Source organism: Lepeophtheirus salmonis, chromosome 2, assembly GCF_016086655.4.
Source record: "Lepeophtheirus salmonis chromosome 2, UVic_Lsal_1.4, whole genome shotgun sequence".
Taxonomy (NCBI): domain Eukaryota; kingdom Metazoa; phylum Arthropoda; class Copepoda; order Siphonostomatoida; family Caligidae; genus Lepeophtheirus; species Lepeophtheirus salmonis.
In genome coordinates this window covers 1,256,588-1,268,724 of record NC_052132.2, presented here as the reverse complement: position 1 = coordinate 1,268,724, position 12,137 = coordinate 1,256,588, and positions in this window count along the sequence as shown.

Sequence of the window (12,137 nt, the reverse complement as noted above, 5' to 3'; positions counted from 1 at the left end):
CAGGACCAACTGCATATGTTTAGAACACGTCTGTTTAAGTCCAGCTTATGATGAATTGTTTCTTAGTTTTCGAGCATTTTTTCATAATAAATTATTTTATTAGAATATGTTAGTAAATATGATACTAAACTTATAACTTTACATAGTTGTTTTCTGTATCTTGACGGAAATATTCTGTCGTTTTTTTTTCATAAGTTAGAAAAGCAACAAATAATAATACATAAGAGTCGGAATGGGATACTCGGAAATTACACTTTATTTTCCTCATGACACTTCCTATCCCAGAAAAAGCATCCGATTCTCGATAAATCGTTCCATCAATAATAAATAGAGGTATTATTTTTCAAATATTCTCCTCTTTGGATATTTTTCATCTCTTTTGGCACAATACTCCTTCGCCTAAGTCTACAAGCAGGTGATATTTTGGTGACAGGTAGGACAGGCTTTTTTTCAATCACCAATACACATAGAATTCAAAGAGATTCACGTTTGGTGGGGTCAAAGTTCCTTATACCAAAAAGTGTGATTCATGCCTTTTAGCAATACTGTCAGGGTCTGCAAATACTGATAAAATGTATTCTGCTCAAGTTGAAGGGAGTTAAAGAACAAGCGTTCTTTCCGATTCCAACGTTTGGATTATCGAGTAGAAAAGTTATTGCTCCAGAAAAGAACAAAGCAACAGAATATACCGTTTTAAATCGTAAGGCCTTATTGCAGAGAAACTGACACAGTCAAAACCTTTAAAAATGGGGGAATTTAGAGGGATTTTCATTGTTGTAGGTGATCACTATACTATTTTGACGATAAAAATTCCAGATGATAATATCTCAACTTGGAAGTTTGTGGGAGATCTTATTACATTTCATCCTTCACTCTGAGCAAGATACTTGATGGTTATGTATAAGACTATTCGCAATTTTAAAAAGTTCAACGTTTTTAGATGGAAATAGTGTTTTGCTTTTTTTCGTTATTCTACTTATTTTTTAAAAATTTATTGCTTTTTTTTAATTTTTATATTTCTGGGTGCATTTTAATATCTTTTTTTCTTTTTTTCTAATAGAGTGATTTTGAACTAAAATGTTTATTTATATCTGTAAGATGCAACTTTTTTGGATACATGAAAATGAAAAACAATCCCACAGACCCTAATTTTCTTTCATAGTATGTTAGGTTCGAGTAACCCTTGATGTAAAGTATGGAGCCTTATCTTTAGCTATACCCATTTCCAATCCCAAAGGAACGATTCAAAACAGGAAAAACATTGCAGAACACTTTTGTATCTATAGGATGCTATCTATTTTTCTATTTACACAGACTAGAGGAAATCAAATCCTTTTCCATCACTGCCAATTACTCCTAACATTATGACAGATGGAGAATACTTTAACCTTCCCTTATATCTAATACTTAGGGCCAAATTATTTGGATTCCTAGTGGAGTATCTGGTACTCCTGGAATTGCTCACAGAACCCGCAGTAAATATTTTAAATAAACACTAAATAATATATGCATATACTTTTATCTGTAACACAGACATCTTAAAATAACTTTAATGTGTATAACCATAGAATAATAATAAGGTGTGAGTATTGTTTACTTATATTAGTTTGAAATCAAGGCTTCAGAAAGTGGCGTTGTGTTGCAGGGAAATAAATAATAATACAACTCCAAGAACGATAATAGCCAATAGGGTTTGCCAATCTTTGTTTACTTAGTTGTAGTACCAATCATCAACTCCACCCCCTCCCCCCCTCACAACACGGTCATTTTGCCTGTTGAAAACAGGATCGACCGTAAAAGTTTTCTCATCTGAAAAAATTATGATACGCCCAGATGAGATCTCGATATCATTCAAGATTTTCTGGCACGCTCAAGTCTGACTTCTCCCTGACGTTCAGTAGTTAGCAGAGGGCGCTCAGTACGCCTTAGGGACTTTCCTCCAGCCCTTTTCAATGCCCTTGAAACAGTTGATCTCGACGTTCCCATCTTTCTGGCCATGTCGGCAATGGACCTGTTGGGAGTCCTCTTGAACACTGCCTTTACTTGCCTTGTTGAGACAGTGGGCTTCCTGCCAGCCCCAGGGGAATGCTTGAGATCACCCCCAGCCTCCAAGGACCTGGAAACGTTGTAAATTGTCTTCAACGAGGCCCCAACCTGTTCCTTAATGTTGTTATGAGGCACTCCCGCTCGGAGGAGGGCTGCAATTTCGATCCTCTTTGTTTCCTGATTGGACATGGTATCACGTGTGGAAGTTGTTACGCTCTCACAGGAAGGATTTTTGTTTATTTTAACAGTAACAATACGAAACAATCAGATTGTTTGCCACCAAACCTCTTAAAAAGTATATTTACATCATCGGTAAATAATTTTGCACGGCCCGGTAAACAAAGTAATAAGTTCCATTTCCATAAGGACAAGAATACAATACCCCAGGCTTGGACATTGAACGGAAAAACGAACGGCGTTAACTCTTTCCGTTCATTTATTGAACGAATGAATGATGAACAGGGAAAAAATATGAACGGCGTTCTTTTTCTTATTGTCCATAAGACGTAGTTTTTTGAGCATTTTTCCTAAGATTTCTACATCTTTTTTTCTTGATTATGTGTATAAGTATAATTATTATCTGTGATGGTAGCTAAAATATGGTTAATTTAGTCAAAAAATAATTTCTATCCGTTGCACCATTCACTGGAAAATAAGTCACCTCAAGATAGCATTCAAAATCAGAAATAAGGTGTAATGGATCCAATAACAGGATAATGGACGTAAATACATTTATTTATATAGTATTTTGTAAAGTTTTTATCCATTCTGTTCATACTAAATACATAAATGTTAATCCGAGATTAGAACCTTCAATCTTATTACTGCGCAATATGAAAGTACTTCGTCTTAATTTTTAACCTCTCCTTTTTTTTCAATATCTATTATTAATTGTCTGTAGAGTGTGGGAAGATAAACTCGAAATTCATATTATACAATTCAATTCCAGGTATTTAAAAATAGTATCTTTTCACTTTTTCACAATACTGTACTCTGTAATTCCTGAAAATTTCATTGTTGTCTTGTTTTATTGAAATATCATATTTTATTAGATCAAAGATTTTGTTTAGGAAATTAGAGTATACGAATATCTTCCCACACTTTCCAGACAATAAATGTAATGAAAAAATTGAAAAAAAAAGAGAATTTAAAAATTAAGACAAAGTACTTTCATGTTGCGCAGTAATAAAGATTAAAGGTGCTAATGTCGGATTGAAATTGATAACTTACATTTGATCCATTACACCCCATTTGTAATTTTGAAGGCTATCTTGAGATGATTCATTTTTAAGCAATGGCTCAATTAAACAAAGCAATGGATTAAAAAAAATTAGACAAGGTGAAATATTAAGAATTTATCTACATTAAATATAAATGACATGACTTTGATTTCCCCCATTTAAGTAATTAACTTTCTTTGGGGATTCGAAAACATTTCTACACTTCCGCGCATGCCTCTTGCAAGTTTTTTCTCTCCATAAATCCGCATATTGCAACATTCCTACTTTATTTGCTCTATTTTTGGGGAAGATATTATATATAATTCACACTTACATTTATATTTTCATCGTGAACTCCAATTCTAGGTGACTAATTTACTGAAGCTCCAAAACACCATGAAATCAAACCGTCATATATTTGGGAAGTCGCCCCCCCCATAATATATTTAATATAGAGAGACATCTGTTTTAAGGCCCGGTAGCATACACGGCTTGATTAATGGGCCTAGCAAGCTGTGGAGGATTTATTATAGTAATATTAAATCTTAAACTATAATTCGCAGTTGCAAATCTTTGAGTAAATAATTTTAGTCGATTTTATAGCTTTATCTTCAAGTAGGTTATATTTAGTTACTCATTTATAGGCTTCAGGTAAAGCCAGTTAAAAAAAAAAAAAAAAACTGAATGAAAATGACCTATATATTAGCCAATAATATGTATATTCAATATTATACTGTTACACAAAGCTGAATATATTAATTGCCTTAGACATTTATTATATTCTGAGAAAATATAAATGCCTCTAATAATTAAAAATGTAACATCCATAGCCAATACAAAATATAAAATTGAGCTATGTACAGAAAGAAAACTGTAGAGGAGTGTTACAAAATCAAAATATTACAACTGCACGAATAGTGTACTTGATATGTACTTATTATTTTCATACAAAGAAATGAATTTATCAACTGGTCGGAGCAGTGCATTTAGGTCGGGTTGTAGCCGAAAATATAGACAAGTTATTCCGAACTAATTTTATCTTCTGACACGCCAAGCTCAAACACCCCAACCTCCATCCATCCAAAAGTCTTGCATTAATGTCTCTAACAATAAATAAAAAAAACAGAATCCCCCTCACTGGAGAAGTTAATACTATAGACAAACTAAAACCACTGTGGTTATATCAGAGATGACAGGAGGAATTAACAACATTTTCACAAAATCAGCAAAGCAATTAAAAACCAATGAGAGGTCTCTATAAAGAAATTCAACCAGTAAATAGAAAAATGAAATCCGACTGGGCCTGACGATTAAAGACCGACCAGACCCTAGTTTTATGATTGCAACTTGGCTCAACTATATTGCTGGAAAAAATGAGCCCGGCTGGATAGTTGGGTTAGGTTCGGGGTCACCATTTTTTATTCTTCGCGCCCATTATGGCACCCTGAATCAACACCACACTTAGTATTTGCCTATATTGTCTATGACAAAGGGTAAACCTGTGCCTTGAATAAAAGTATTGCCTTTATTTTGAGGCTATTAAAAAACAAAAATTTTTTGAAGAATTGGGACATCATTTTATAAAAATTGAGAGTATTATTTTAGGATCCCTGGGATTGCCTGTTTTGCTTTTAGTAAGCTACGCCCTTGAGGTTCATTTTTATGTATTACGAAACAAAAAGGGCTTTATAAATATATTAATGAGTATTTTTTAGGGTGGACTTTTTATACTAGATAAATATTAAATGAACAAATAAAAATTCAAAAATGAACGATTGAACCGGAAAATGAACGAATGAACGGGGAAGGATAAGTTGTCATTAAATGAACGGGAAAAAGTGAACGGATACATGCCTGGTTGATCCCTAGCAGTCTATATAATATATATATTGGGCATTTAATTTTTTTGATGAAGGAATTTGGGCTATCATACACAAATACAAATGTATAACTACTTTTTAATCAAATATTACCAAGGTAATATTACAAACAGTACGAACAAAATACTATGTTGGATATTAATATAATATATATGTGCAATTCATTTTTAAAATCGTGGAAAATAATATGACAACTATAGTCTGGTAGTAGTTAAGAGATAAATGGCAGTTGGAGGTATTGACTTATTTGGCTAACTACCAGATGATTTCTGGCATTTTTTCTGTTTCTTTTTGAAGGAAAGATTGTGTGATAAAATAAAGACAACGACGATCTAGGAACAGGAAGCTTAAGATTTTTATTCGTTTACTGTACTACCAACTCCTCATTGGGAAGGAATGGATTACATTTGTTGTAATGACAGTGTAATAATTCCTAGTATTCCTTCAACATCTCATTCACAGTTTATTCCGTCCCAAAGTAAAATTGTCAAACTTTTATAACTGAGGCTAAATGGTCTTGAATAAGATTCTAATTTTTGAGTCCTCACCCTGTAGTTGGTAATAAAAAATGAATATGGTTCTAGTTAAATAAGAAAAACAAATTTCAACTTATATAATCTGTTCATACAAGAAACAACTTGAACAAGAGATATATATTAAAATAAATTTAATTATGATTATGTTATTAATGATAGTTAAAATTATTTGTAATTTCGGAAGTTTTTTTTGGCAAAATTAATCAACCTCTCGCAATCATATCAATAATGAGATATTTTTATAGAATAAATATTACAATATTTTTAAATGGTATATCAATTTTTATTCTAATAGAAAAATAGGTGCGGCCAAGAATAAAATTTGCACTCGTTTCCGCCTAAAAAACGAGCATTCCCTTTGCAGACCAGTATTGAGCTGTCCCAACTTCCGATTTAACCTCATGAGTTTCCATCAATTTATCCACCTCCAGAGTTCCCCCAACAAATTATTACATGAAGGATTTAAAATGGATTCTTGAATTTTTTAAGGAGTGTCCGAAAAAAACAAAAACAACTCTATTAATCCTCCTCAAGGACCTCCTCGTGAATTTAAGAATGGAAGTACTCCAAAACATGGGGACCATGAAGATTAATGTCCCAGTAGTTATGGGTAGTTATGAGTAGTTATGGGCGTCTCATTTTAAATTGAGTTGGTACATTCAGTTTTTACAAAGTATATTTTCATGACGTCATGTGTGTTTAATAGTGTAATAAGAAGTTTTTTTAGAGCTTTATATGTGTACAACTAGCACAGTGTAGGTTATCATAATATGACCTATAAAATAATGACAGTTCATTTTTGTTTTTTTTATCTGTCAATATTTTTAGAAATAAAGTAAAATATAAATTTTATGATAAAAATTAATGTTTTATACTTTCATACATTTTGAAATAATGGTATACTTTGTACTCTTTAGTTAAGAGTTCTTTTTTCATTTGAAATTATTTTTTACAGCAAATTAATTGAATACATTTTATATGTAATTTATTATAAGAAGGCTAATCTAAAAAATACATAATTCATATAACACCCAAAAAAAATCGGTTAATGATTTGAAAACTATTACATTTATGTCCTAAGGTCAGACCGAAACATCAGTCGAGGAAAAGTCACTTAAAACTAAGCTAAAAAAAGAAATAAAAAAGATATTGGACTGAGTCTCAATACTAATAAACACACCTACTCAATCCAAAGACAATTTTTTTTTTTGATGAAAACAATGATGAATGTTCTTATGATATTGATGTTCACTCTTTCACTAGAGTCTTTTAGATACAACAAAAGACAATGACGTTGTGTAATCGAGAATACGCCTTAGCCCTTTTTCTAGTAACTAAAAATAAATTATTTGAATGAAAAAAAAATGTAGAATAATTTTTGTTTAAATTTGAGAATTCATTAACCTCAGAAATTAAATCACGTTTTGTAAATATAATTTTAATATGATGTATTTACTAAAATAAACATGTAATACGAATTAACCTAATGTAACTGTAAATTCATATTAAAACACCTCGTTCCTAACCATTTTGTCTTATAATACTATTCATCTCTCTTCAGAATGAAGAATAATTATAGTAATCATAATTTGAAATCTTTTATACACACTATTTTTCCTTATAATTTCTCATTTTTAGATGCTTATTACTTTTTTCAATGATAATTTTTCATGACTACATAATGTGGGATGGTCGAACCATCTACATAAAACAAAAACAAAAAAAATTATATATTAACTTTTATTGCGTGTACTTAAATTTTATGTGATACATCAATTACATAATAAATAAGCTAAGCTTTATTCCATACATAAAAGTGAAAGTTTAAGATGGAATTATGTACTCTTGACCCTTTAGTTAGTTTTCAAGTTTATTATACATTTATATACAGTATATTTCAATATCGCTCCGAGATTTTTTGAAGAACAATACTTTATTTATTCTCTCATTTATTTACCTACAAAAAACAAAAACGTTTGAAGATATTTTGCAGACTCAATGCTTAAAAGCACATGAGCAAAACAAAAATATATATATTCTCCGCAAGGTTTCGTGATTGTATTCAATTTAGTAATAAAAAAAATCAGTTAACAACCACTCCATTGAAGTTCACCATTATAAAATAGAAAAATAAGTTATAATCATACGCTGGAAACATAAATCTTGAGATTATTATCCGTTATAAGTACTACCAACTTCACTTTGGGACGGAATAAACTGTGAATGAGATGTTGAAGGAATACTAGGAATTATTACACTGTCATTACAACAAATGTAATCCATTCCTTCCCAATGAGGAGTTGGTAGTACAGTAAACGAATAAAAATCTTAAGCTTCCTGTTCCTAGATCGTCGTTGTCTTTATTTTATCACACAATCTTTCCTTCAAAAAGAAACAGAAAAAATGCCAGAAATCATCTGGTAGTTAGCCAAATAAGTCAATACCTCCAACTGCCATTTATCTCTTAACTACTACCAGACTATAGTTGTCATATTATTTTCCAAGATTTTAAAAATGAATTGCACATATATATTATATTAATATCCAACATAGTATTTTGTTCGTACTGTTTGTAATATTACCTTGGTAATATTTGATTAAAAAGTAGTTATACATTTGTATTTGTGTATGATAGCCCAAATTCCTTCATCAAAAAAATTAAATGCCCAATATATATATATTATATAGACTGCTAGGGATCAACCAGACATGTATCCGTTCACTTTTTCCCGTTCATTTAATGACAACTTATCCTTCCCCGTTCATTCGTTCATTTTCCGGTTCCATCGTTCATTTTTGAATTTTTATTTGTTCATTTAATATTTATCTAGTATAAAAAGTCCACCCTAAAAAATACTCATTAATATATTTATAAAGCCCTTTTTGTTTCGTAATACATAAAAATGAACCTCAAGGGCGTAGCTTACTAAAAGCAAAACAGGCAATCCCAGGGATCCTAAAATAATACTCTCAATTTTTATAAAATGATGTCCCAATTCATCAAAAAAATTTTGTTTTTTAATAGCCTCAAAATATAGGCAATACTTTTATTCAAGGCACAGGTTTACCCTTTGTCATAGACAATATAGGCAAATACTAAGTGTGGTGTTGATTCAGGGGTGCCATAATGGGCGCGAAGAATAAAAAATGGTGACCCCGAACCTAACCCAACTATCCAGCCGGGCTCATTTTTTCCAGCAATATAGTTGAGCCAAGTTGCAATCATAAAACTAGGGTCTGGTCGGTCTTTAATCGTCAGGCCCAGTCGGATTTCATTTTTCTATTTACTGGTTGAATTTCTTTATAGAGACCTCTCATTGGTTTTTAATTGCTTTGCTGATTTTGTGAAAATGTTGTTAATTCCTCCTGTCATCTCTGATATAACCACAGTGGTTTTAGTTTGTCTATAGTATTAACTTCTCCAGTGAGGGGGATTCTGTTTTTTTATTTATTGTTAGAGACATTAATGCAAGACTTTTGGATGGATGGAGGTTGGGGTGTTTGAGCTTGGCGTGTCAGAAGATAAAATTAGTTCGGAATAACTTGTCTATATTTTCGGCTACAACCCGACCTAAATGCACTGCTCCAACCAGTTGATAAATTCATTTCTTTGTATGAAAATAATAAGTACATATCAAGTACACTATTCGTGCAGTTGTAATATTTTGATTTTGTAACACTCCTCTACAGTTTTCTTTCTGTACATAGCTCAATTTTATATTTTGTATTGGCTATGGATGTTACATTTTTAATTATTAGAGGCATTTATATTTTCTCAGAATATAATAAATGTCTAAGGCAATTAATATATTCAGCTTTGTGTAACAGTATAATATTGAATATACATATTATTGGCTAATATTTCATTCAGTTTTTTTTTTTTTTTAACTGGCTTTACCTGAACCTTATAAATGATTAACTAAATATAACCTACTTGAAGATAAAGCTATAAAATTATTTACTCAAAGATTTGCAACTGCGAATTATAGTTTAAGATTTAATATTACTATAATAAATCCTCCACAGCTTGCTAGGCCCATTAATCAAGCCGTGTATGCTACCGGGCCTTAAAAACAGATGTCTCTCTATATTAAATATATTATGGGGGGGGGCGACTAAAATTTACAAGAAATACGAACATAAAACTGGTAAATTAATACTATCGGAGGTAAAAAAATGCGGCATTCACAAAAAAACCAAAAACAAGGGCAATTTATGAAAATACTAAAAACAAGTCTCAAATTTAAATTTTAGATTGTCGTAAAATCTCTTTTAAATCCTTTAAATGGTGTCTTAAAGTTGACGGAAGGTACTTAATTTCTTCTCGAGCCAAAAGTCCTCGAATTATTCCCCAGTGACGGAACTTTAATGGAAAGAGCAGCATATCTTGCTGCTGCAGCAATAACAGTTGCTCTCAGCTCCTGAGGATGCAACACATCATTATTTGTTACTCTGTTAGCTATTAAGGCTTTAGAGTTTAGTAAAGCAAAATCTAAAACCTTGGTTTCAGATGACAATCCTATGTTCCTTTTGAAAATCCCAAACAAAACCATACCTTTTGCAACGTTAGTATTAGTATATTCTAATCCTTTCAAATTTAACTTTACCATGTACTTTAAAATACCAACAGCGGGACAATCAACGAAAGCATGTAGAGTATTATTAAAACTTTTACCACAGTTACATTTCATGGCCTAAAAAACTTAATTATTCTAGCAGAGATTTGAAATTGAGCAGTAAACTTTCTACGATCCTTAATTCCTCTCAGAGAATTTAATATCTTCTTTCTCCAGTTTTCCGGGAGCCCTAACAGCTTGATACATCTGATGAACTACAAATTTTCATTTTAAGATGCCAAGGGCAAGGTATAATGTGGGCATTTGCTGCTCTTGTGAGGTGAAACTTGAATTTTCCGTCCCTAAATGATACAAAATTATCAATATCATGAATGGTAAGAAATCAATTATTGATTGTATATTCCTCCAGAGATGCAGGATATTTAATATTAAAAAAAACAAAAGAAGTTTTCCCTAAATTTTGCCGGATTATATCTATTAATGAATCTCGCTGAAATAGACTTGCATTTCCAGAGGATTCTTTGTGCAGCATCCCAATCCTGAGAAATTGCACCAAGGGCTGTATTTGTAAGATCTGTTCCCATCATTATTCTGGAATATATATTCATTGTTGTAATTGTGCTTGGGTTGGGTATTTTTCCATATTTATAATTATCTTCATGTAAATTTTAGGGATTATTTTTGACAAAAGAGAAATTCATCCACCTAGTTGTGCCCTGGGTCTTTCAATAGCTTCCAAATAACTTTTATGAAACAATCTTGTTAACCATTTTTTTTTATAATATGGATTTTCAGTGATCCTTGGAGATGCAGTAGTTGCATAAATTATCGAAGGTGTTACTTGGATATTATAAAGGTCAATCCTTTTCTGAAGATAAAATCCTCTCCACTTACTCAACCACTGATTAATCTGGGAAAAAACACGATCCCACTTACGCATATGAATTCCATCCCTATCCCACTCTAGGACCAGAATATTGATACTTGTTTTTACCATGCAAGTACTTATACTGAGTTCTTGATTAGTGATTCATGATCCTATGGGGAGAATTGATGTCTTCTCTTTGCTCAGCTCCAAGCCAGATATCTTTCTAAACTTGGCAAATAAATTCAACAGCACTTCTATCCTCTTGATTAACTGGGGCTGTGAGTTATCTTCTAAAGTTATTGCCACATTGTCTGCATATAGATTCAAAATTTTACGGGAGTCTAGGAATTTGAATCCAAATTTACTATATATTTTTAAATTATTTATAGCCTTTCAAAGGCGGCTATAAATAGGATAAAAATGTACCCTTTACTTATTATCTTCCAATGTTTCTCAATCTTTTTTATTCTTGGCCGCACCTATTTTTTTATTAGAATAAAAATTGATATACCATTTAAAAACTATTGTAATATTTATTCTATAAAAATATCTCATTATTGATATGATTGCGAGAGGTTGATTAATTTTGCCAAAAAAACTTCCGAAATTACAAATAATTTTAACTATCATTAATAACATAATCATAATTAAATTTATTTTAATATATATCTCTTGTTCAAGTTGTTTCTTGTATGAACAGATTATATAAGTTGAAATTTGTTTTTCTTATTTAACTAGAACCATATTCATTTTTATTACCAACTACAGGGTGAGGACTCAAAAATTAGAATCTTATTCAAGACCATTTAGCCTCAGTTATAAAAGTTTGACAATTTTGTACTGGTGCTATTCGCAAGAACTGACAAAAAGCTACAATTTGATGTTTGTTTTGTTTTTTTGTAATAAAAAATGGGCGAGCTAGAAGCAAAACGGCAGATGATGTGTAATCTATCCTGCCCAAAAGTCAACAAGTTGACGCTGTTCTGAACAGGAGAAATTATGGTTTCTTT